This window comes from Podarcis vaucheri, assembly GCF_965113315.1.
Source record: "Podarcis vaucheri genome assembly, chromosome: 12".
In the NCBI taxonomy this organism is placed as follows: domain Eukaryota; kingdom Metazoa; phylum Chordata; class Lepidosauria; order Squamata; family Lacertidae; genus Podarcis; species Podarcis vaucheri.
The window spans coordinates 45,933,591-45,957,295 of NC_138750.1; the positions used below are offsets into that span (position 1 = coordinate 45,933,591).

General features: G+C 42.8%; 1 long non-coding RNA gene across 3 annotated transcripts; it reads left to right on the forward strand.

Moving 5' to 3' along the window:
• Window positions 1–328: 328 nt before the first annotated feature.
• Window positions 329–17,160, forward strand: LOC309515724. Of its 3 annotated transcripts, XR_014212630.1 has the most exons (5): window positions 329–713; window positions 7,351–7,433; window positions 10,767–10,993; window positions 13,611–13,819; window positions 16,710–17,160. It is a non-coding gene; the product is annotated as an uncharacterized lncRNA (long non-coding RNA). The 3 variants fall into 3 exon arrangements; XR_014212631.1 differs by lacking the exon at window positions 13,611–13,819; XR_014212632.1 differs by lacking the exon at window positions 16,710–17,160 and having other exon boundaries at window positions 13,611–14,149.
• The last annotated feature ends 6,545 nt before the right edge of the window (window positions 17,161–23,705 follow it).

Below are 23,705 nucleotides of genomic sequence, written 5' to 3' on the forward strand. Positions count from 1 at the left end.
AACTGCTAATTCATTCAAAGGCTATGTTAATGCTTGCCCTGATATATTGAACTCGGACTTATTTTATGCTTTCAGAAATGGGAGTAGCAGTAGCAGTAGCAAAGTGTTTCTTCTGTTTTTGTCTCTAGAGGCCTACAGGAAATCTAGGTAGCAGAACCAATACAAATATCACAAAATACAGTATGTAAGATATGCTTATGTGGTTGCCACCTAGTGACCAAAGGGCAAAAGTGTTTCTTTGAGGGGAAAAGTTGGAACTGCACACCCTCAAGGCTTGTTTCTTTCCTGGGGAATGGTTCCAAGATGGATGCCAGACTGATAGCAGTACCTCAGAAGCCAAGAAATAAAACCAGTTATTGTTCATTTTTAGTGTATTTCTTCATCGTTATGTATTTAAATACATTAAAGTACAAACAGTCAAAAGAACCAAAAAGCACTAATACAAAACATCAAATGCAATGACATTTAAAGGAGCAGTAGTCAGGGGTGGGGTGGGAGAGAAATCAATTTAAAGGCCACTGAAAGAATTGTCTTCAGTTTCTGGCGAGAGGCACTGAAGATGGTGACTGATGGATCTTGATCAGGAGGAAATGGAGGCGTTAAACCTTTCCCTTGACAAATACGAACACCCTGTACTTACAGGAATGCACACCCCATTCTTTAAATTCTGATAAAATTAAATATCATTCCTCACACTTTACACAGAGATACAGGTGCAAACAGGTACCAGGCCTAATACATTTTTATTCACTACGGCCTTTGGTAACTTAGCTGGCCTCTGTAAAATGGTGCCCACCATTATCTGGGGTAGGGACTTGGATTATTGAACATTTTTGGGATTTTGTATTATTATTATTATTATTATTATTATTATTAGGTAGTGGGTGGACATAGCAGACGACACGGAGATTTCTCCAAGTACAGTGGTACCTCGGGTTACATACACTTCAGGTTACATATGCTTCAGGTTACAGACACCGCTAACCCAGAAATATTACCTCGGGGTAAGAACTTTACCTCAGGATGAGAACAGAAATCGTGCTCCGGTGGCACAGTGGGAGGCCCCATCAGCTAAAGTGGTGCTTCAGGTTAAGAACAGTTTCAGGTTAAGAACAGACCTCCGGAACAAATTTAGTTCTTAACCCGAGATACCACTGTATTTCTTTATAAGTAAGCTGGAACTGAACTGAACAGCAAACAGCTCAGCTGGCCTGCTTTTATAGGCAGCCGGCTGTCAACATTGTAACAACAGCAGCCCAGGGTTTCCCGCCTAAATTAATGTACGTGGACCTGAGTGAAAACTATACCCCCTGGTGGCCAGGGTGAGAACTTCAGTACATAACAATTATTATTTTTAACTTCTCAGCTGTTGTATTTTCTTGTCATTTTGAGGCTTTTTGTAAAAAGTGCTTTGCTTTGTGTAAAAAGTGATAATGATGATGATGAAGAAGAAGAAGAAGAAGAAGAAAACAAAACAGAGCTGCCCAGTCATATCTAGTTTGTGATTGACAGAGTTGTGTCCTAGAACAGGTATCTTCAATGTTTTTGGACCCAGGACCCACTTTTAACCCAAACATACATTTAGGAACTGTTTCTTAATCTTTTGCCATATATTTGTGTGGTGGTAGTACTCCTGTTGCAACATACCTTGGATCAGGCCACAACCCAATAGTAGGTCCTGACTTACTAGTCGGTGACCTAAAAGCATATTTTCTGGCCTTTGACATGTGAGATGTATGGTTTCAGGGCCCACCATATTCCCAACGACTGCACTCTGTTTTCAACTCTGTATTTTAAATTGTTGTAACCCACCCTGGGGCCTGCTGGTGAAGGGCAGGTCATGTTTTTAAAACAGCAACAATAATATTCAATACTTCCTTGGGTTGTTGTCATTACTGATGCTTTCTTTGACGTACTCCCAATAAGTTTTTGAGAAACACCAGGGTTCTCCAGAATACAATCAAATGTTACTCTACTAAGAGATTTCAGTGAGATGTCCAGTTATAATCTCCCTGTGTTTCTCCATACCAGAAGACTAACTAAGTGATGGGAACCTCAGACTTGTAGAATGTGGCCTCCGAATGAAGGACTTCATAAATCTGCCAACTGAAAGTGCTTAAAAGTTTTTAATAACGATTGAACCATAATCCTAAGGAATAACATGCGATCTGGTATAGATTTTACCATAATCGCATGTATAATTCACAACAGATGACATTCAAGATCAGGTTGCTTCTTGCATATGTGACATATAAAAAAATATTTCATGGGGATTTGAGCGGTTACAGAAGTCAGTTTTCCACTGTCCAGTTCTCACTCATTCCAAACGTGTGATATCAATTATGTATTTATTTGATTAAGATTATTCCTCTGTTTAAACAACAACAAAATCTTCATAATTCCATTAAATATGAGTATATGGCATGAGAAGGCATGCAGGTGTTTAGTTTTGCTGCAATGCACGAGTGGAAGATGTCAGCATGTGAACTTGGATTTGCCTTAATGCTTCCTGCCATAGTTCTCAGCCCTACTTTTAATGAAAAAGAAAGAAAGAAAAGGAAATAGTTTTGGTGTAGAGAGCTGCTGTGTGAGAAACTGAAGAGGCCAGATGTTGAAGTGGGTTTTCTGAGTGTTCACACTTGGCTCCTCTGTATTATTGTCCATTTCCCCCCATATATTACCAGTTCCATTTTGGGAATCATTTGTAAGAATGACCCTCAGCCCCTGACTGGATATATAGGAACGCAGGAAGCTGTCTTTGCAAAACAAATGCTCTATCACTGAGCTATGGCCCTTCCTCAAAATGTAATGTGATTCTTGCCACTCGTTATCTCTGCCTATTTTGGCCTTCCTAGCCCTTTCATCTGCCCTCTTCCATCAGCTTCCATATGGCATACCTGGCATCTTGCTTGCTGTAACAGGTGAGGGAAGAGGAGGGACAGATGACAGGGGCTGGGGCAGCAGGCGTGGCAGCCACCTCTCATATTTCTTTGGGAACTTTAAATAAATTGCTCAGTGACAGAGCACATGTTTAGCAAGCACAAGCTCCAGGGTGTATTAATTTAAAAGATTTTTATACCGCTGTTCATAAAATGTCACAGCAGTTTGAAGAATAAAAACAACATCTAATAAAAGAGCACAAATCAATTTGTTTTGCCAATCAAGACAATTTCAATAAAACAGCAATGATAGTAAAACAGCAGTAAAGACAGCTCAGTCAATGGAACAAGAGCAACAGTGGCGTAGCGTGGGTTGTCAGCACCCGGGGCAAGGCAAGTAATTTGTGCCCCCTAACCCATGGATTTGCGCCCCCTAACCCGTGGATTTGCGCCACCTAACCCTAACCCCCAGATGTTGTGCCCGGTGCGGCCCGCCCCCCTGCACCCCCCACGCTACGCCACTGAAGAGCAAGAAGCAATCAGAACAAAAAAGAATGCTCCTCCACTCTGAAATAAAACAGCAAGAGGGAGGCGGAATGAACCTCTCTTGAAAGGAAGTGCCAGAGTATTAAAGGCCACCACAGAGAAGGCCTTGCTCCTTATAGAGACTGCCCTGGTTTCTACTTAAAATGAAACCTTGGGCAGGGCCACCTCATGGGATTTAGGGCCGGGATCTTATATGAGATGAAATGTAGAATGAAAAAGCCAAAACCCAAGATATTGAGCGGGTTTAAAGATCGAAACCTCAATTTTGGACCAGTTGCTGGGAAGCATAAAGAGAGAGAGAGTGCTTTGTACTCATTTCCTGCTTGTGGACTTCTTGTAGGCACCTGGTTGGTTGCTATGGAAAGACCAGGTGGGCATTCAGTCCTGTCCAGTAGGGCTCTTCTTATGGCCCAGAAGTGCAGCTGCTTCAAGAGAAGCAAGATATGAGAACATAAGAAGAGTTTGCTGGATCAGGCCAATGGCTCTTCTAGTCCAGCATCCCCTTCTCACAGTGACCAACCAGATGCCTGTGGGAAATTGACAAACAGGACCAATCATGTCTGGTATACATTGATATGAATATGTCTGTTCATCCAACCTGGTTGCCATCACTGCCTCCTTCTCTGAGAGCCAATTCCATAGTGGAAAATCCATTTGAACTAATCAACACGTGGGTTACTGCCTTCGGCACTAGATAAAGCTTCTCAACCATTTTCAATGGTTGCCCAACACAGAGAGCTTGTGCACTGGTCTGGATGTCACCAAAGCATGAATAAGCCATCCCTGGATATTTAAAGGATCTGAGTAGAATTGGGGTGAGGGGAGTCCTCTGGCTGAGACACTGAAAGCTATAGACCAATGCAGACAGTCCTAGGCTAGTTGACCCAGTTAAGACAACGTTATATGTTAAGGCAGAACATGAAAATTGAGGTTGTGACTCTGTCCTACCTCTCTTGCATCAAATTATTCCATTTAAGAGGCTGCCTCCAGCTTAAATTCTGGGTGACAGAGGTGGTAGCTTGTTCAGTGTGGTGGATTGCTGATAGGAAAATGTTTTATACCGAGTCAGATCATTGGTCTATCTAGCCCAATATTGCCAACATTGACTGGCAGCAAATTTTCAGTGTTTCAGAGCCATTTCAGACAGCAGATCTTCTCAGCCCTATCGGGAGACCCTGGGGATTGAACCTGGGACCGTCTGCATGCAAGACAGATGCACTACCACTGAGCTACAGTCTTCCTTATGGATTCCTCTAGCCCTGGCACCCCACATTCTTGTCTCTTTCCTGCCTTCCCATGGATATTTAATTGTGTGTGAATATTTTAGCAAGGTGGCGCTGTGGGTAAAAGCCTCAGCACCTAGGGCTTGCCGATCGAAAGGTCGGCGGTTCGAATCCCCGCGGCGGGGTGCGCTCCTGCTGCTCGGTCCCAGCGCCTGCCCACCTAGCAGTTCGAAAGCACCCCCGGGTGCAAGTAGATAAATAGGTACCGCTTACCAGCGGGAAGGTAAACGGCGTTCCGTGTGCTGCGCTGGCTCGCCAGATGCAGCTTTGTCACGCTGGCCACGTGACCCGGAAGTGTCTCCGGACAGCGCTGGCCCCCGGCCTATAGATGTGAGATGGGCGCACAAACCCCAGAGTCTGTCAAGACTGGCCCGTTCGGGCAGGGGTACCTTTACCTTTACCTTTATTTTAGCAAGGAAGGTAGCATATGCTAAACTAGGTCAAAAGGAAGATTTATGATGCTGTCTTGTGTAGCTTACAGGGTGGGGAAGAGAAACCTTATGCTTCGGGCATCAGTTCAAATTTTTCCTGCCACTGTTCTTGAAGTGTGTTTTCTGCTTTTGTTTTATTCAGCACATTTATGGAATATGTTTATTTATTAATGAAAAAACAAAAACAAAAGCAAACATCGCTGATATATTCATCTTTCCTCCTTTTCTTTTTAATAAACCCTTACAGAAAGTATGTCTCTTAAGCCTTTTGGGTGTTTGGGTTTATAAATTGGTATTTGAAGAGATTGGCTAGTTAGCAGAACACAGTCACACCTTCTGGGTTCTTATAAATAAATTAATTGAGGCTGAGATATTCCAAACCATTTCAGCTCCGAATGGAATCAGGTTTGCATACCTAACTCCCTTATTAAGCAGCATTTGAAAGTCTCACCCTAAAGCGATGTTCTGCAGAGGTGACGAAAAAGGGACGAGGACCGTGGAAGTGTTCATTCTTTTCATATTCATCTGGGCTTGCTTTCCCCTCTGTTCTGAGAAAAGCAGTGTGTCCTTGCACAGGCTTGCTTAGGGTGATATCAGCAGCACTTTACAATTCCAGGAAGACAGAGGCAAGGGAGCTCTAATGAATATGTTAGCATGAAATTTATACTTGCAGCCACCTGCTATCCAGTCAGCTGTGTTAATGCCTGGCACAACCTCAATCCCAGAGAGACTTCCTGTCTCCCCCGCCCCCCGCAGAAGTCAAGTCACTTTCTCTAATGCATTTTGAGCCACCTGTAGACCTGTCCAGCTGTGTAAATTGCATTGCAATAAACCTTCTAAGCCAGCCTGAAAAGAAGTCGCTTCCAAATATATTTTCCCACCTTTACAGAGATTAAAAAGACAGGGTCTTTTTTTATTTTGTCCCAAATTGTAAACAAGGGTGATTCAGTCGTCCGGTTTGTTGTTTAGTACCTTACAAAGGTTATACTAGACTGAATTAAAATAAACCACAGCCAGATCCTAAATTTGTTCAGTAGTACATAGTTAAGGTCAGTGTGGAGCAATTCTGACCTTGTTCACACAAAACTCCCCAGTGAGTTATCCCATAGGTGGATTTAGGGCAGTGTGACTGGTTCCACTGCACTGGGTGCTGACCCTAGGGGGCGCCACAGGGCATTGCAACTAGGACATAGTGAATTGAGCAGAATAGAAGGCAGTGTGTGTGTTTGTGTGCGCGCAAAATTCCAGCCTTGCACAGGGTGCTGCTGAAATCTGAAAAACCAAAGTCCACCTCTTGCAAACCTAACTCAGAAGTAGGTCCTAGTAAATTCAGTGGTGCGTATTCCCACGTAATTTAATGAATACCAGCCATGGTGGAGCCCAATTGGATCAGGACTGCAGTGTTCTTCAGAGAGGGGGTCTTTCCTCTGCACAATTTCCCACTGAACATTACTCCACGCTCCCATTTGCCTTTGAAACAGCAGTGTGTGCCATGGTCCCAGTCCCAGGTTTCCCCTTCCACAACTTCTTTTACACACACACACACACACACACACACACACACACGTTAGGGGATAAGCAGGTTGTGACTGAATAGACTACTAATATTTATTAACTGAATTCAGTTTGATAGATGCACAGTTAAACTATGAAATGAATGAAGGTATAGTTAAACAGATTTGAAGATGAGTATGATATTTCATTATGCTACATTAATCTTCAGTGGTACCTCGGGTTACATACGCTTCAGGTTACAGACTCTGCTAATCCAGAAATAGTGCTTCAGGTTAAGAACTTTGCTTCAGGATGAGAACAGAAATCGTGCTCCGGTGGCGTGGCAGCAGCAGGAGGCCCCTTTAGCTAAAGTGGTGCTTCAGGTTAAGAACGGTTTCAGGTTAAGTACGGACCTCCGGAACGTATTAAGTACTTAACCCAAGGTACCACTGTATATATAAAGCACTTGCAAGTCTTAAAATCAGAATTCACTCCAAAAGATGTAGAACATTTAGCTGAGAATTAAAAAATAAATAATCAGATAAAATAAATAAAAGACCATATTTAACTACAGACCGGCTATTAGCATGAGATTAGTAAACCAAATAAGATAAAATTTATAATTTAATCTATTATTGAAATATAGCAAAGCAGTCTGAATGACTCGAGCAACTCTTTTCTCTAAAGTTCACTGCCTTTTTTCCTTTCCCCTTTCAGCGCAAATTCAGTAAGTTGCAGAATGATGAATGGAAGCATCCCACGGAGAAATATTTAAATTGTCACATTAGAAAAGTTATAAAGTAAGTAGTAAAATGCAGATGAAAAACAGCCAAGTAAAAGGGAGTAAATTGAAAATGGCTTGCTTGATGGTGCAATTGAAAGACATTGCCAAATCACTGTTTATTTGTAACATGTTTTGTTCAGCAATTGGAACCACCTTTGGTTACAAACAAGAACGTTTTCGGTGATTTAATATTCTAGTCCTATTTAGTATGAATATTTCTCCACTTTGAACAAGAGTTATGAGTACTTTTGCATCTGGTTAAGTCTTTAGTCGTGTGGCTTTCTATTGTAGACAGTATATTTTGTTTTGCTCATCTATGGTTATCCAGTCCACAACTTCAGGATAGAACAGGCTGCACATTAAGATAAATTTTAAGAAACAGGGGGGACGGGGATGGACCCTCTTATTTCTACCCCCCAAGCTTGTGTTTCAGTGTATTTAACTACTTATTAACTATCCTTAGGCAATAACCATGCCCCCTGAAGAGCTTCTCATATGCAAGTTCCTTAGAAATGAAGGGGTGATGTTTAAAAGCACAGCTGTTCTCTCTGGTTTATTACAACAGAGCCCAGGCAGAAATTCCAGCTCCATTGCATCTGGTACCTGTCAAGCAGGTACTGTGGCATGTGGGAACAGGAGCTGAAAAGAGGCTGGCGCTGGCAGGGGGCCAAGTATGCGTTGTGCAACCCACACATTGCTTTGGAATTTGCTTTGTTCTAGCAGACCCTCCAAGTGTCACTATTTTCCAGGGACACCCCTGATTTAGAGAAGTCATCCTGGTTTCTGATTTGATCCCAGAATGTCCCACTTTTCCTTAGGATGTCCCTATTTTAATTGGGGAAATGTTGGAGGGTATGGAGTTATCCAAGCCCTGAGCCATTTGAAGGCAATCCTGTGTAGGGAAGTTTTTTAAATTTTTACTGTTTTTATATATGTTGGAAGATGCCCAGAGTGGCTGGGGCAACCCAGTAAGATGTGTGGGGTATAAATGGTAAAATTATCATTATGGAATGTGATGCCCCTATTTTCATCAGAGAAATGCCAGAAGGTATGTTCTAGTCCAGGGGTCAGCAAACTTTTTCAGCAGGGGGCCGGTCCACTGTCCCTCAGACCTTTTGGGGGGGCCGGACCATATTTTGAAAAACAAAACAAAACGAATTCCTATGCCCAACAAATAACCCAGAGATGCATTTTAAATAAAAGGACACATTCTACTCAGGTAAAAACACAGATTCTCAGACTGTCTGCGGGCTGTATCTAGAAGGCAATTGGGCCGCATCCGGCCCCCGGGCCTTAGTTTGCCTACCCATGTTCTAGTCCTTTCCCCATGAGAAGCAGGGCCAGCCCAATACATTTTGGCACCTGAGGTGGATCTCCAAATGGCAACTTTCCTCACCTTGCCTCATGGGTGGGCCGGCCGTGCAGATAAGGCTCATATGATGGACTGTCAGTTAAAGGGACATAGGAGGTCACAATTCATTCTGAGAGGGAAGTGGATAGGGGAGAAGGATAAGTCAAGTAAGGGACTGCCTTGGCCCTCAGAATGTGCTGTTTTTCAATAGCTGCCATAGAACTTAGGGGACATGTTTGTGTACATGAAGGTGAGCCACCTATATCTTTCATTGCTTGTGACCTACACACAATGGAAAATCATGGACAAGGATGTGTCATTGGGGCAAGCTGAAGTACGTGCTGCAAGCACATTTAGGGCTAAGCTTGCTTCATGTTTTGTACCAGCAGCATTGAATTGTGTTGTGTACTGAAGTTCTCACCCTGGGCCAGCAGGGGGATACTGTAGATAGTTCAGGTCCACATATGCAAATAAGGGATTGAAAGTGACGTTCAGTGATTGGATAGTTACAGAAAGTTGATACAGTTACGTTGTACTGGAGCTCTATATAAGCAGGCTGACTGAACGCTTCAGTTCAGTTCTGTTCTGACTTGTGAATAAACAAAAGCTGTTTGGAAAATTGCTGTGTTGTCTGATATGTTCACCCACAACTTAACAAATTGGACAAAGAGTTTTGGAGTTTTGGAGATAGTGTCATTTGAAGCACATACAATGCATCATATAGATAGAACCCATTGCAGCAGTGCAGTTTTCTCACCTGTTATATTGGTTGAAGAGAGGCATACACTTATAGGGAACTTGTGGCCCTCCAGGCTGTCTTTCAAGGTTCAACAGCTAATACAATAATTCCCTAACTATCTTAGCTGCTGCCCTTCCTGTGACCTTTGTGTGACCCACTTACGCTCTGCCGCAAAGCCTTTGGTTTCTTTAGCCAATTGGTAGCCAGAAGCAGGAAACGGGTCACTGTATGAGTTAGGCCTTCCTGTAGAGATGCCTTTGATTCTCCTATGTGGGTTTGCTGATTGTTCCCTGATGACAAAACATGAAAAGGTGATGGCGTGCAAGTCGTAGTCAAAATACAACTGACAGTAAAGGATGGCCTCCTAGGCAGGAGAGTCGGGAAGGAAGGAAGGCAAACAAATCTAAAATTAGTATCAAAGAGCGTGTGGTGTTTCTGCACCTTCCTGTGCTTATGCTCAAAGTAGCTTAGATTTATATAGCCAACTGAGGCTCTCTCTCTAACTATTAAGCCCTGCAGATGTAAGCTTTGGGAGAGCATAAAAATGTCACACAAACATCCATTTGTGAAACGATACATGTGAAACCATAAAAATTTAAATGTTCTGGCGAGCAAGGAAGATGTGAGTTAAGGGAATATATTCCAGGCCAAAATAAAAATTAGGATGATTGTGTTTTGCTGGAGGGAAAACTGCACTATAATTTTTTTTTAAAAAGAAGCTGGATGAAAAAGAAGGATGTGTTCTTGCACTTTTAACAGTTGGGTAAAAGAGGGAGTTTAAGCAGGTGTCAAGGAAGCTGCACCTGCTGAAATTCTTCTCTCCTATGCAACAATAAAAGACACATTAGGTTCTTGATATTTTCCATCTGGCGACCTCACCTCACTTGCATAGCATACTGTTTTAACATGAAATATTGCTACCTTACTTTCCATATGGATGTATAGGAAGGACTGGGGGTGGTATGAGGATTTTCTGACAAGAGCAGCTGGATTGATAAGGGTTGGGCAAATGCCAGAGAGGAGGGGCCTTAGAAACATGGCCAAAAATGGAGGAAAATATGGCGGTATTACCAGCAAGACCCCCTGACATGCAAGCAACTGTAATCCTGTTAGTGGCCCATATATTTCAAAGCTGTGTTGAATCTGGCACGTTAAGGTTAACTTGAAAGTAGAAGGGAGCTGTTGAGTAAAAGAAGCTAATCTTGATTCTTGAAATTCAGTTCTCATATCTGAGTCTTTCATTTGACCTTCCTTTAAAGAAATAAAAATAAAAATGTGTCAGCCCAGGAGAGAGTTGCTTTTTAAGAAGCCTAAGAAATAATGGCCACAACTGGTGATTGGATGAACACAATGAGAATGAAGATAAAGAACTGGAAGTCTGATCTTTTCTTTTGCCCTCATAAAGAAGCTCAGAACACCACAGTGGTGCCTGAACTCATAAATAAAGCACAAAAGAGACTTGAACCTTGGTCTTCAACAGCGCGAGGTAAAATGTCATTGCATGAGATATTTTTACATGATTGGTTATTGCAAATGTCTAACCAGCTTTCCCTCCCTCTTTAAAGGTTTCACTCTTGGACACTGTAGGGAATTTGGATTTTCCTTATTCGGAGTTTCTCCAGCTGCACCTTGAGTGACTCGTTTATATCATTTTTTTTTAAAAGGAGATTATAATCCCGATAAATAGTTTTTGTCACATTCAAGTGCAAGAGGGCTTCCTTTGTAAAGGATTCTTTCAAATATGTTTGCTCAAATCTGAGATCTAAGAAGCACAATAATATATATATAATTGTGATAAGATGCCTGACAAGCATTATAATGTGTTTGTATAACTGTATAAATAAGTGTTGTATAAAGACTAAACAGTATTTTCCAATCAGGCATAAATTACTTTTAATTACAAAGTTGTTTACATGCCAGTGTGGTGTAGTGGTTAAGAGCGGTAGTCACGTAATCTGGGAAACCGGGTTCGTGTCTCCGCTCCTCCACATGCAGCTGCTGGGTGACCTTGGGCCAGTCACACTTCTGTGAAGTCTCTCAGCCCCACTCACCTCACAGAGTGTTTGTTGTGGGGGAGGAAGGGAAAGGAGAATGTTAGCCGCTTTGAGACTCCTGAAGGGGAGTGAAAGGCGGGATATCAAATCCAAACTCTTCTTCTTCTTCTTCTTCTTCCTTGTTCACTCTTACAACACTGGTGTGTATGTGTGTGTGTGTGTGTGAGAGAGAGAGAGATGAGATGAGATCAATTTTTGCATTTCGTAGGTCAGAAACAGCCCATGAGTCCTGACTGAAGTGGGATGCGAACTCTGCTTTGTGCGCTGCAGTTATAGTTGTTTCAAAGTGCTGCCTTGTGCTTTTGGGGGGGAAGGAGCATAATCACTGAATCAGAGAAATTGCAATTTAAAGATTTAATCAGGCAAAGAATTACACCTGAATAGAACAAATTTAACAGTAAACGTTTAGTAGGTATGGCTTTTAATTTAACAGATCTATTTGGAGGCTGCAGGTGGGTGGGCGATTCATCTCTTTGAATTCTACCGCCATGTAAAAACTCAAGCAACCACTCTGCATGTAGTAAGTAGTACACCAGGGAGAAGGTTTTAGCATAGTTTCCCTTGCTCCAATGTTTACCCCATGCAGTTTACTCTATGAAGGGAGCTTTAGTTTTAAGATGAAGAGCATTCAAAAGGACAACTTTGTGTTCCTGCAATCTGACATGGCATATTTCACAATGGGATCACTTCAGTATACTGCCTCTCTGGTGGACTTCTTCACATCCATCAGTCACCCACCATGCAAGAATAATAATAATAATAATAATAAATTTTATTTATATCCCGCCCTCCCCAGCCGAAGCCGGGCTCAGGGCGGCTAACAACAATAAAAATAGTTCAACATTCTAAAACATTCATTATAACATTAATTAAATCAAATTAAAATCAAATTAATGGCAACCATCAAGCAAATTTTTGTGCAGATTGCCAGAGGAGGGGGTCAGGCTGCGCCCTGACAAAAGGCCTGGTGGAACAGCTCTGTCTTGCAGGCCCTGCGGAAGGATGCCAGGTAAAGAAACCAAGTAATGCTGTGCCTTAGGAGAAGTCAACCCTAGGAGAGTTTGTCAAGGTTCCTCAAAGGCCTGCAAGCATCAGGGATGTTCAATCAATGAACCCAAAGCTTGGGGATGGGGAATAAAAATAAATTCTTAGAACAGTGATGTGGAGTCATTGACCTTCCAGGTGACCCAATGGGGCTGATGCAAGTGGAGCCCAAAATTTGGAGATCCACAGGTTTCCCATTCCTGGAGATGCAACTCAAATGGTGGATTCTTTGCAGATCTCAGAAGAAACAGAGGTTTGGAAATACGTGTTGCACACAGATTTCTTACATCCATATTTTGGTTTAATGTGGCTGGTGAGCCCCTTGTGCTTCCTTTAATTTCTGCTTGTTCTTGCAGCATTGTCTGTCAACTACTACTGTCCCACAAGTCCGCTTACCCGGTGGGTGGTGTTGTGGCTGGGCATCCGGGACCTCTTAGTGATCCGGCTGGGAAGTGGAGGAATGCCGCCCTCATTGCACTGACTCCCGGCCCTGCCACGTGCCTGGCTGTCGAATTGTCACAGCTGGGGGCATGGTCGTGGGCTTTTTAAACCATGGCATGGCTGGGGGGGCTTCCTCCTTTTGTCTCCTTGCCAGATTTCCCAGCCCACCCACCCCCTTTTTATGTGTTGCTATAACAGTGACTTTGCTATGAACAAATGCTAGTTGGGGCCGAACAACGGGAGCTCACCCCATCGCGGGGATTCGAATTGCCGAACTTCTGATCGGCAAGCCCTAGGTTCTGTGGTTTAGACCACAGTGCCACCTGTGTCCCATTCTACTCAGAGTAGACCTATTTAAATTAATGGGCATGACTAACTCAGGGTCATTGATTTCCAGAGGTTTAGGACTTAGTTGCATATAAGCCTTAAAATCTGAGGACTAGGTTAAGGATTTGATGTAAACTGTTCTTCAGCAGCGCTCTGATCCAGTTGGTTGCATTTATGTGCATATTTTTCAGATCTGTGGCATGGCATGGGGTTAATTTCTTTTTTTTTTTTTTGCAGGTGAATCAATGGCTTAAAGAGTCTTAAAAGCCCTTTCAGCATCTAACATCAGGAACAGAGCTGTATACTTTCAAATGACAACAGTGCTTGATTGCCTTTTTTTCCTGGGAAAAAAGGGGGCGATTGTGTTCTTCTTGTTAACACAACTGCTTACAGCTTTCTTTTGGGCTGTCTGGCTGACGACAAAAAGAGACGGATTGTGCTGCCAGGTCTGATGCTTTTGTGCTGTTAAATAGATTTGTGAAGCTTTTTTCTAGTATCAGGGGAGGTCAGGAAATTAAAATTAGCAGGGTTAAACTAGAAAATAGCTTCTTGGAGAAATGTAGAAGAGGAGAGGATGGCATAAGATCAGGAAATTCCAGATAAGAGCTCATTTTGATCTGTGGTAGCAAAAGAGAAGTACTGCAACTTCTTAGAGACTCACGGGCTGGATTTGGGAGTTCACACAATTATAATTGCTTGAAGAATCTCTGATTGTGTTGCGTCTTCATCATCTGGCCTCAACACCTTTCATGCGTTGGAAGAGGAGGAAGAGGAGGATGTGAAGCTGGGAACCTGCTGTATATGTGCAGCCTTCCTGCATGAATTTTTTTTTGAATAAATTTTTATTAAATTTTACACAAATATCGCCAATCAAACAATTTCCCAAATAACATATTTCATCTTTTGGACTTCCCTCAGCTTCTCTGACAATCATCCGTATTTAGGTTTTTATCTACGCATCCCCCAAATTTAGTATCGCCTTTTAAAATACCTTAATAAACATATTTACATTCTTGCAATATTCCTTATTCTTTCACAAAGCTTCTTTAAAACCCACTAGCGTTGTTTGCTCATCACATACACTCTTCAAATACTCCAAAAATTTTCCCCAGTCCTCTATGAACTTATGATCTCGTTGATATCTAATTTTCCCAGTTAGTTTGTCCAGTTCTGCATAGTCCGTTAACTTCATTCTCCATTCTTCCAGAGTCGGTAGTTCTTCCTGCTTCCATTTTTGGGCCATCAATATTCTCACTGCTGTTATCGCATACTGAAAAAGTTTACAATCCTTTCTGTTTATTTCATTTCTTGTTATTCCTAAAAGAAAGGCTTCTGGTTTCTTCACAAAACTATATTTCAACATCTTCTTTAGCTCATTATATATCATCTCCCAGAACCCCTTCACTTTCTTACATTCCCACCACATATGAAAAAAGTTCCTTCTTTCTCTTTACATTTCCAACACTTATTACAAGTTTTAAACATTTTTGCTAATTTAACCGGTGTAATATACCATCTATATACCATTTTCATAACAGCCTTCCTGCATGATTTAGACCTCTGTGTGACGTTGGAACCCTGTGTGGTCAGGGTTCAAAATCAAACAGTGTGCCTTCATGAATGGAGTAGGTGTCCTTCTTTAGAAGAACTTCTGCCCCAGTGAGTGGATGAGTTGATGAGGTTGCTGACTCCACACTCCCATGATTCTAGTTGTATATGAATGCCTGAACAGAGCAGCTTGATGAATGCATGTTTGTTTCTCATTGATTGTGACACCCAATAGTTACTCTTCAAATGTGAGTTAACCCTCACAGAGTAATCACCATAGACTGAACACAATGACAAAGACCTTTCTGTTTCACTGACATCTTAAGGAAGTTGTACTACGCCTATTTATAGAACTTAGATTTTTGTTTTGTTTTGAACACCATATCAATTTATGGTTTTATTGGTCTATGGGTAAAATTTGACCTGTTTCAATTTGGACTGCAAAGCCATTTTCTCCACGTGCCATGCTCCTGTGCCACACCTGTTGTCATATGGAAAACTCGATCATGCAGCTTATCCCTGCAGAAAGTCTGGGAAGGAAGGAAGGAAGGAAGGAAGGAAGGAAGGAAGGAAGGAAGGAGCAAGCAAGCAAGCATTGATTAATCCCACCTCAGGCTCAGATTATTATTACATTTTAAAATCTTGCTTCTCTTCTAAGGTGTGCAAGGCGGTGTGCATAGCTTCACAATAGCTCTGTGAGGTAAATTGGGCTAGCAGATGGCAAATTGGTTTTAAGGGCATCTTGAATTGGTTTCATGGCAGGAGCTTTTGCAGGCAAAATATGCTTTGTCACGTACGCGAGGTGACGGGTTTATGCACACACACACACACACACACACATTTGGATCATGACACACAGGAAGAGATGCAAACTTAAAATGCTGAAACATAAGGATAACAGCAAAGTCTACATTCTGAGGCAGGTGTGCTAAGCAGGATTGCAACACACAACAAAAAAAGTCGGATGGTGCTTTCTATCTCATTCCTAAAATCACCAGCAACCCTCAAGTTCCATCTGTAAGTATTACCTGAAAGCAGTTAGATAACCACGACAGAAGAACACTGCCCGTTTGACAACAGATAATGCGAACACTGACGATTATGCATTACTGTTATTGATCAGCCGCTGAAAGGCAGGGGCTACGCCTTGGGGTTGGATAATCAGCTCCGCAGCGGCTTTTATCTCTTAAGACGCCATAAGGTCTGTCGATCCTTGGAGCTTGGGTTCCTAACAGCTGTCTGGTGGCTTGAAGCAACAGGAATTGACAAGGCAGGAGGCGATGGGCTCGTTCTTGCAACCAAGGTTCCCAGTTATTTCAGAGTTGTTATTCCCAAGGTTCTTATCTGGAGATAACCCGTAGGCATCCACCGAAAGTATTCCAGGATGTTTCTGTCACACGGCTGGCTATCACGGCTCCTGTACTGGGCACTTGGAATGGATGCAGATGGGCTATTTCATCACACATTGAATTTTTCATTTATTTCTGGAATGTGAGCTGCCTTCCTAATGCAAGTTGCTCAAATCTGTTTTCAGCAATACCCTCCATGAATAGCAACATTCTTCTTACTACTTAGCACCCAGGTTAGGGAGCCTGTGTCCCTCCAGATGATGCTGGACTCCACCTCTGATTATTCATGACCATTGGCCATGGTTGCTGAGGCTTATGGGAATTGGAATCCAAGAACTTCTGCACTTGATATGTGTTGAAATTCTTGACTGTGCTGGACAGCATTAACTTTGTAAGTGTTTAACTGACTCCATCTTCTTTCTTTTTCTTTTTTTTACAGAACAGATCCACTAATGATCAGAGATTGGAGAGAAATTCAATTCAGTTTGCATTTAACAATGAGTTTAGCTAATTTACATTTTACGAAACACAGCTATCCTTTGACATTCGCACTTTTCTGAATTTTGCAATGCAGTTCTCCAGCCAAGTATTCTGTGCAGAAATGCCTATAACAGAGTAAAGTGTGCCTGTAGATGTATATATTAGGGAGAAGAACATACAAAAATACAGTGTGTTAGGAGAAATTGCTTTAAGAAATGTGTGCATTAGCAGAATGTGTATATATCAGGATAAATTGGCACTGAATTGCTGTTGACTTTTCACGAGGACTTTTTTTTAAATGGAAATGTGGCGAACCGAAGAGTGGAAAAGTGAGAAACTGAAAGAAACAAAAATGGACATTTTCAACTATCTCTAAATATGAGAGAGAATATTTATGGTAATATTTACACAACTTCATATCTCAGGATGAGAAAGAGACAAACCGGAAGACTTTGGTGTTGCTGTGGTTTGCTGATATTCTTTTTAGTGCACTTTTGAACTTCTGATTCACTTCTTACTCTGTAAGTAAATAAGGGGTCAGGGTGAATCTAAGGAGTTATCCCAACAGAGCCAATAGTATTAAGCTACTTCACTTAAGACTTCCAGTTGGTGGTAGTGTTTCTTCTGACTCATAGTATAGTGATGCTGTTTTTTAGCTGTGTTCCACTTGCTATTGAATGACTATCCTATTTCCATAATGGCAGTTATCAGGGCATAGTAGCAAATAGGAACAAGACAATATTGATGCTTGGATTGTACTTTTCAAGGAACAGAAATTTTGTAGCAAATGCTCACATTCTTTGAAGATGCTTGTCAAGTGCGAACACTTCTTGTCAAGCAGATGTTTAATAGGTGTGAAAAGCACAAGATTTAACAACAAAAGAACATATGCTCAACTCTTCCTCCCGCCCACCTCGCTCTTCCAGAGCTTAAAAATAAACTCATCTGCACAGTGTTTCTCTTCTTAGCTGTGAAAGAATGAAATAGGCTGCCACTTACAGGTGTTTTTGTTTGTATCTCTCAAATCAGTGGACTGAAAGCCTAGGTTATTCGTTTGGAGTGTTCTTATGAGAGGGAAACATTTGCCTAATGCTGGGGTTGCCAAAGGGTGGCTGGGTAGTGTTGTGGTGTGTGCTTGCTTGTGGCTGTGATACTCACGGCAGTTTCTCCAGTTTGCAAAAGTGCCACTTTTTTATCACCAAAGTAGCTGATGACCATTAGCAATGCAATACAAAAATAAGATAATATCAATAAGATAAAATTCAGAATAAGCCAAGCAAGTCACCACATACAAAGAAATTTAAAGCACCAGTGAGCAACGTAAGATTTTTGAAAGAAGACAAAACCAGAGACAAATAAATGAATAAATAAATGAATATGTTCCCTCCACCAATCTAAAAGCAGGTAGGAAAGGTGTGCTTCTCTTGGGAGGCTATTCCAAATCTTGGGTACTACAGCCAAAAACAGCCTCTCCTGGGTATCATGGTGTAGTGGCGTGAAGAAGAGTTTGGGTTTGATATCCCGCTTTATCACTACCTGAAGGAGTCTCAAAGCGGCTAACATTCTCCTTTCCCTTCCTCCCCACAACAAACACTTTGCGAGGTGAGTGGGGCTGAGAGACTTCAGAGAAGTGTGACTGGCCCAAGGTCACCAGCAGCTGCATGTGGAGGAGCAGAGACGCGAACCCGGTTCCCCAGATTACGAGTCTACTGCTCTTAACCACTACACCACCCAGGCTCTCACCACACTTCTCATAGTGAAGGCTATGTTCTCCCTTCACTGTTTGACGAAGTCTGCCTCTGAATAGTAGCCCTCAGGCAAAAAAATGTTTCTCACTACTTCTACCTACTGGGGAACTTGTGACCCTCCAGAGCTTGTACTCCATCTCCCATCATCCTTGACCTTTGTCCATGCTGGCTGAGCCTGATGGGAGTTGGAGTCTAGCAACTTCTGGAGGCGCTCCATCCCTAAGGAAATGGGCTGAGCCTCTGGGACTGAACCTGGAAGCCCTGCTTTTTGCCTGTAGCTCTCATTTGTGCTCTGCAGACTGCTTCTTGAAATGTCAAATGACAATAAGCTGTTCATACAGTGACCTTATCAATGTAATCCATTCAGCACTTCTGACCTGCAGCTGATGTCTATCGGAGCGAGAGCGATGCAGTCATTACTGTGCAGTGTCTTCCTCGAAGTGTGTCAGGGCTAATTCAAAACGAATGTTCAGATGAGATTCCTAATTCTCATGCATGGAAGGCAAGTGAGACAAAATAGAGGCGAAGGCCATTCGTGGGTAACACCTGCCTTTGGATTCATCACAGTGGAAGGTTTAGGATCCTAACTCTGACTATTCCATCTTAGTTTTTGTGATGGTACAGAGGCAAGTTGCAAAATAGTTTTCACAAGGAATGCATTTCCTGTGCCTATAAAATCTCCTTGCGAAACCTACTTTGGCAAACAGCTCTGTCCTATGCATATCTAAGAAGTAAGTCCTATGCAGTTCAGTGGGACTTATTCCCAGAGAAGTGATAGGACTGAAGCCTAAGTGTACAGTCAATGTGAAAATGATTCTTTTTCACTCACTATTTCTCATGGGTACTGATGCAGCCCTTAGCATCAGATGGCATTCTTAGCATCTCTTGGGGGGGGGGAGCCTAATATGACCCAGGTCCCAAACTGCAGACTACGTTATTGATCCATCGTAACCCTAGCAATTACACCTGAAAGCAGCACCCCAACACCTGCTCCACAGAACAGGGTTTTTTCCTGTAACTAAGCAATTACAAACTTTGCAGTCTTAAAGATTCCAGACTCCTTCAATGGGCCTGTCTGGCATGGGTGGTAGGCAGAACTATTAACACCTAAATATATGCTAATATATACCTTCTTTATTTCGGTCCAAAGACCCACAAAAGCATTCTCAAAAGCAAAATAAAACAGAAATGCAGGGAAAGGATTCCAAGGCAGTCACTATGTTTTATCCAGAGCATGTAGGTTTCTATTTCTTATTACTTCCGAGAAGAACTTAGCCACGGCCAGGATAGTATCATTTGACATATCTCCAAGGAGGTACTTAAGGTAGAAGGTTTCGGATTTTCCAGTTAAGTTTACCAATAGGGGTTTAATTAATTGATCCCTGGCTTGTTTGAACTGCTCACAGTGTAGTAGGATATTCCTCATAGAGTTGACACCCTGAGAACATAAGCAGAGCCTATTCTGGCAGCGTATGCCAGACAACCTACTGTTTAGTACTTCTGATGGAAATACATTTTATCTGGCTTTGGTGAATAATCGGCCATAGTTAGGTACAGACAGATTCATGAAATATGATGGTAACTGAAAATCATGGCCATAGTGGATTCCAGGTCCACATAAGATCTAGAGCAAAGATCGCTGCTTGAAATATCCCATAGCCTCTGCCTCAGGGGATTTGAGGGTAATATTGTAGCCCACATGATGTAAAAAGACAGCCAATTTGCAGTGCAGGGACAGCAATCCTTTGCAGACATGATTTCCAGACAGGGCTGTCACCATTCTCGGAGAGGGCAGACACCCTGTCCTTTTAAGCTGCTGCATAGCAGGCAGCACTCTGACATGTGTTTTTACAACCTTGGAGCAAAAGCGTCACCTGTTGATTGCCCACCTGCCCTGTACCTGTCATCAGCAGAAGAGCCCAGCCAGGGCAAAGGTGGCAACCCTATTAATACAAGGGTTTAGGGTTTTTGTTTTGCCATCTCCCCCCCCCCTCCTTTCAGTACATTGTCTTAGTTTGGATCCATTTAGCATCCCTCTGTTTCCTCTAATGCCCAGTGACATGTTTTATTATGTAATGCCCTGCAGTTGGCACTTGTGCGCAGTAGTCGAATGAGATTTGAGCCCTCACAAAGCAGGGCAGTAATGTATGCATGGGCTGTGCCAGCGCGGAGACTATCTGTTGTAAAAATGGCTTTGATACCTTCTTAGCGGAGTTAGCTGCCAAAAATCCTGTAACAATGAAATATCATTTCAAAGCTGCCAGGCCCTTCCACCTCCCCCTTCCGCACCCAGCTCTCCATTCCCCAAAGCTCTGTAAGTACAAGGAGCCCTTAATGAGGAGCTGAAGATCATTATGTATGCAGGTGCAAAATGACAATGACAAGGATTTTAAATCAATCTCTCCCCATTATGCAGTCACCTGCCAGCAGTGAATGTTTCACCCCTTTTATTTCAAGCTGCCAAATGTCATGGGGGGTCAGACCTGTTAGCACAGCATTTTGGGGGCATTTCCTAATCAACCTTTCACATAAATTATGACCTCTTTTGTTTCCCCCGCTGACTGAGGCACTTTAGCTGTCACACACTCTTTTGTAATAGCTCTGTTCTTCCATTACACTTGTGTGTGTGTGTGTATTTCTCTTATTAACATTAAAGGGAGCTGCTAGCAATGTGTGCTTTAAAAGAAGTCAGGCAAGGATCCGGAGATCCTGTCCTTAGGATAGCGATTTTCAAAATGCATCCCGGAGAACTCTGGGAATCCGTGGAAATCAGGAATGACAGGCCGGCACCAGGGCATTGCTACAGACATGTCCTGGCATCTCTTTCTCCTCTTCTCTGGCTGCCAGTGCATTTGCAGGCCCAGGTGTCTGGCCTAAAGGGTACATTCTGCTCCCTTTCCCAATTATTAAATGGGAATTCTGGGAGCTGGAAACTCGATTCTCCACTGTGCAATAGGACGAGCCTGCTTACCATCTGCCTTTGTGTGTAAGAGTGAGTGGATTCTGGAACGCTTGGGATGGAAAGTAGCTCTGAGAATTCCTCCTCCTAATAATCTTCGGCAAAGCCTTTCCTCATGAAGTTTTGCAGGGATGCATAAACTCTCGCCGAAGGATATTGTTACGCTCACCCTGCTTCTTTCAGCTGCTGGATTCTGGCAAGTCCCAGAAGCATAAAAATTGATTACATTTTAAAATGGCCACAGGTGACATTCTTTTTTATTTGGGCTCATGCTTCATTTCACGTTGAGAATAACCGTCCTCGGAGTAATTGTGCATCTCCTGCCAGCCAGTGGGAAATGAGTTTCATAATGCTCTGGCATTATGCAGGCTGAGGCTTGAAAAACATATGGCACAGTTCTGAAAAGATGAATCATTCCGATGTGCCTTGGACCTTAAACTGAGGACTCTGTCCGTGTCCATCCTCACCTAGTCAAACTGCTCTGGCAATAGCTGTAAACCTGTTGGAGGCCTAAATTGATGGGGGAGCTCTGGAATAGCTGGAAATCTTGCCCTCCTCCCTTCCCAGAGCCCTCAAGGATGATGGATGCAAACCACATTCTCAAAGATATTAAATGATACCTTGAAATCAGCTATTCTCCAGAGTAGGGGAGAGAGTAGCGGCAGCAGAGAGAAAAAGGAACTTAGAGCCGCACGTTACTACATATGGACTTTTCCATTGCATACATACACACCACACATTTAAAACACATTATTCCACCCCAACAAAAAAATAATGGAATCTGTAGAGTGTTGGGAATTGTGTGGAGTAAAGTGTGTTTCACAGAATTCTGTTTTTTGGGGGATGTATTTTTTTAAATATATATATTTTTAAATATTTAAATATTTTTTTTAAAAAAAATTGGGACGCGGGTGGCGCTGTGGGTAAAAGCCTCAGCGCCTAGGGCTTGCCGATCAAAAGGTCGGTGGTTCGAATCCCCGCGGCGGGGTGCGCTCCCGCTGCTCGGTCCCAGCGCCTGCCAACCTAGCAGTTCAAAAGCACCCCCGGGTGCAAGTAGATAAATAGGGACCGCTTACTGGCGGGAAGGTAAACGGCGTTTCTGTGTGCAATACACTGCTGTACTGTACTATATGCATGCTCTGACTTACAGGTGCTGCATTTAGTGAATGAATGGCCCTAGCTCACTGAACAGGGTTAGACTAGACATCCTTTTGTTCCCTTCTAAATGTAGAGTTTCACAATTTGTGATCTCCAGACCCATCTGCCCTCCGCATCCCCGCTTTTTCCAATCTCCTCTGTGTTCAACAACCTCTGATGCTGCCAGCCCTTTTATGTAGTCTCCATCTGTCTCACACAGGCATTACTACCATGCGGAGTTAATTCTGCTCCAACTTCTAGGCATGTAACTTTGCTGTATCTTGACTGCGGATCTGCTCTGGCTGTTTCTGTTATCTCTTTGCTGGGGAGCCCAGACAGCCCTCCTTTTATTTTCTCCGCAGAGCCTGTCATACCTGTATCATTGCTAGAGTCATTCCATTGTTCTCAGGCTCAGAAACTAATAAATCCTTTAGATTTCTGTGGTCAAGTCGTGGGGGAGTCAGGAATGCTTGATCTACCCAGCTAGTCAAGATTTCCAATATTTCCCCAACAGCTATTATTAACTTCATGATTTTAAGAGTCTGGAGGTTAAAAAGAGAAAACAGATGAGGAAGAAAAGAGCCAGAAGATACAGACATGAGTTGGCAGAAAAGGGGAAATTAATAAAATTGAGGGCCGAGGCCCCTGGTAAAGCACTTTCTTTAAACCGCGCAGACTTCTTTGCAGTATAAACTGAATGCGCATATGGCAAACCATTTGTGGGAATCTTCCTCCACAAGTTCAGTGCACACATGGATATGCTCCAAGGATGTTCCCTTAAAGTTCATGACATGCCTCACACTAGGGGATAGAGGCTCATGGTGGCCACCAGTTTTAGTGTGAGTAAAAGGACGGTTCTATGGTTCTATGTACTCCAAAGCGCTTGTGCAACTCACAACTGAGGAAAAGCCTCATATGGTAGGTTCAGACACATTGCCATGGCTTTTGTCGAATTGCAGGCCTTCCAGCAGAGCAGCCTGAGTTATTTTGCTGCCTAATGCAGCAAGCAGCAAATAGCACATGCACACACACACACACACACACGCCTGAGTCAAGTTGCATTGAGCTCAAGACTGACCATGTTGTTTTGCTACCTGAGATGAAGAATGCC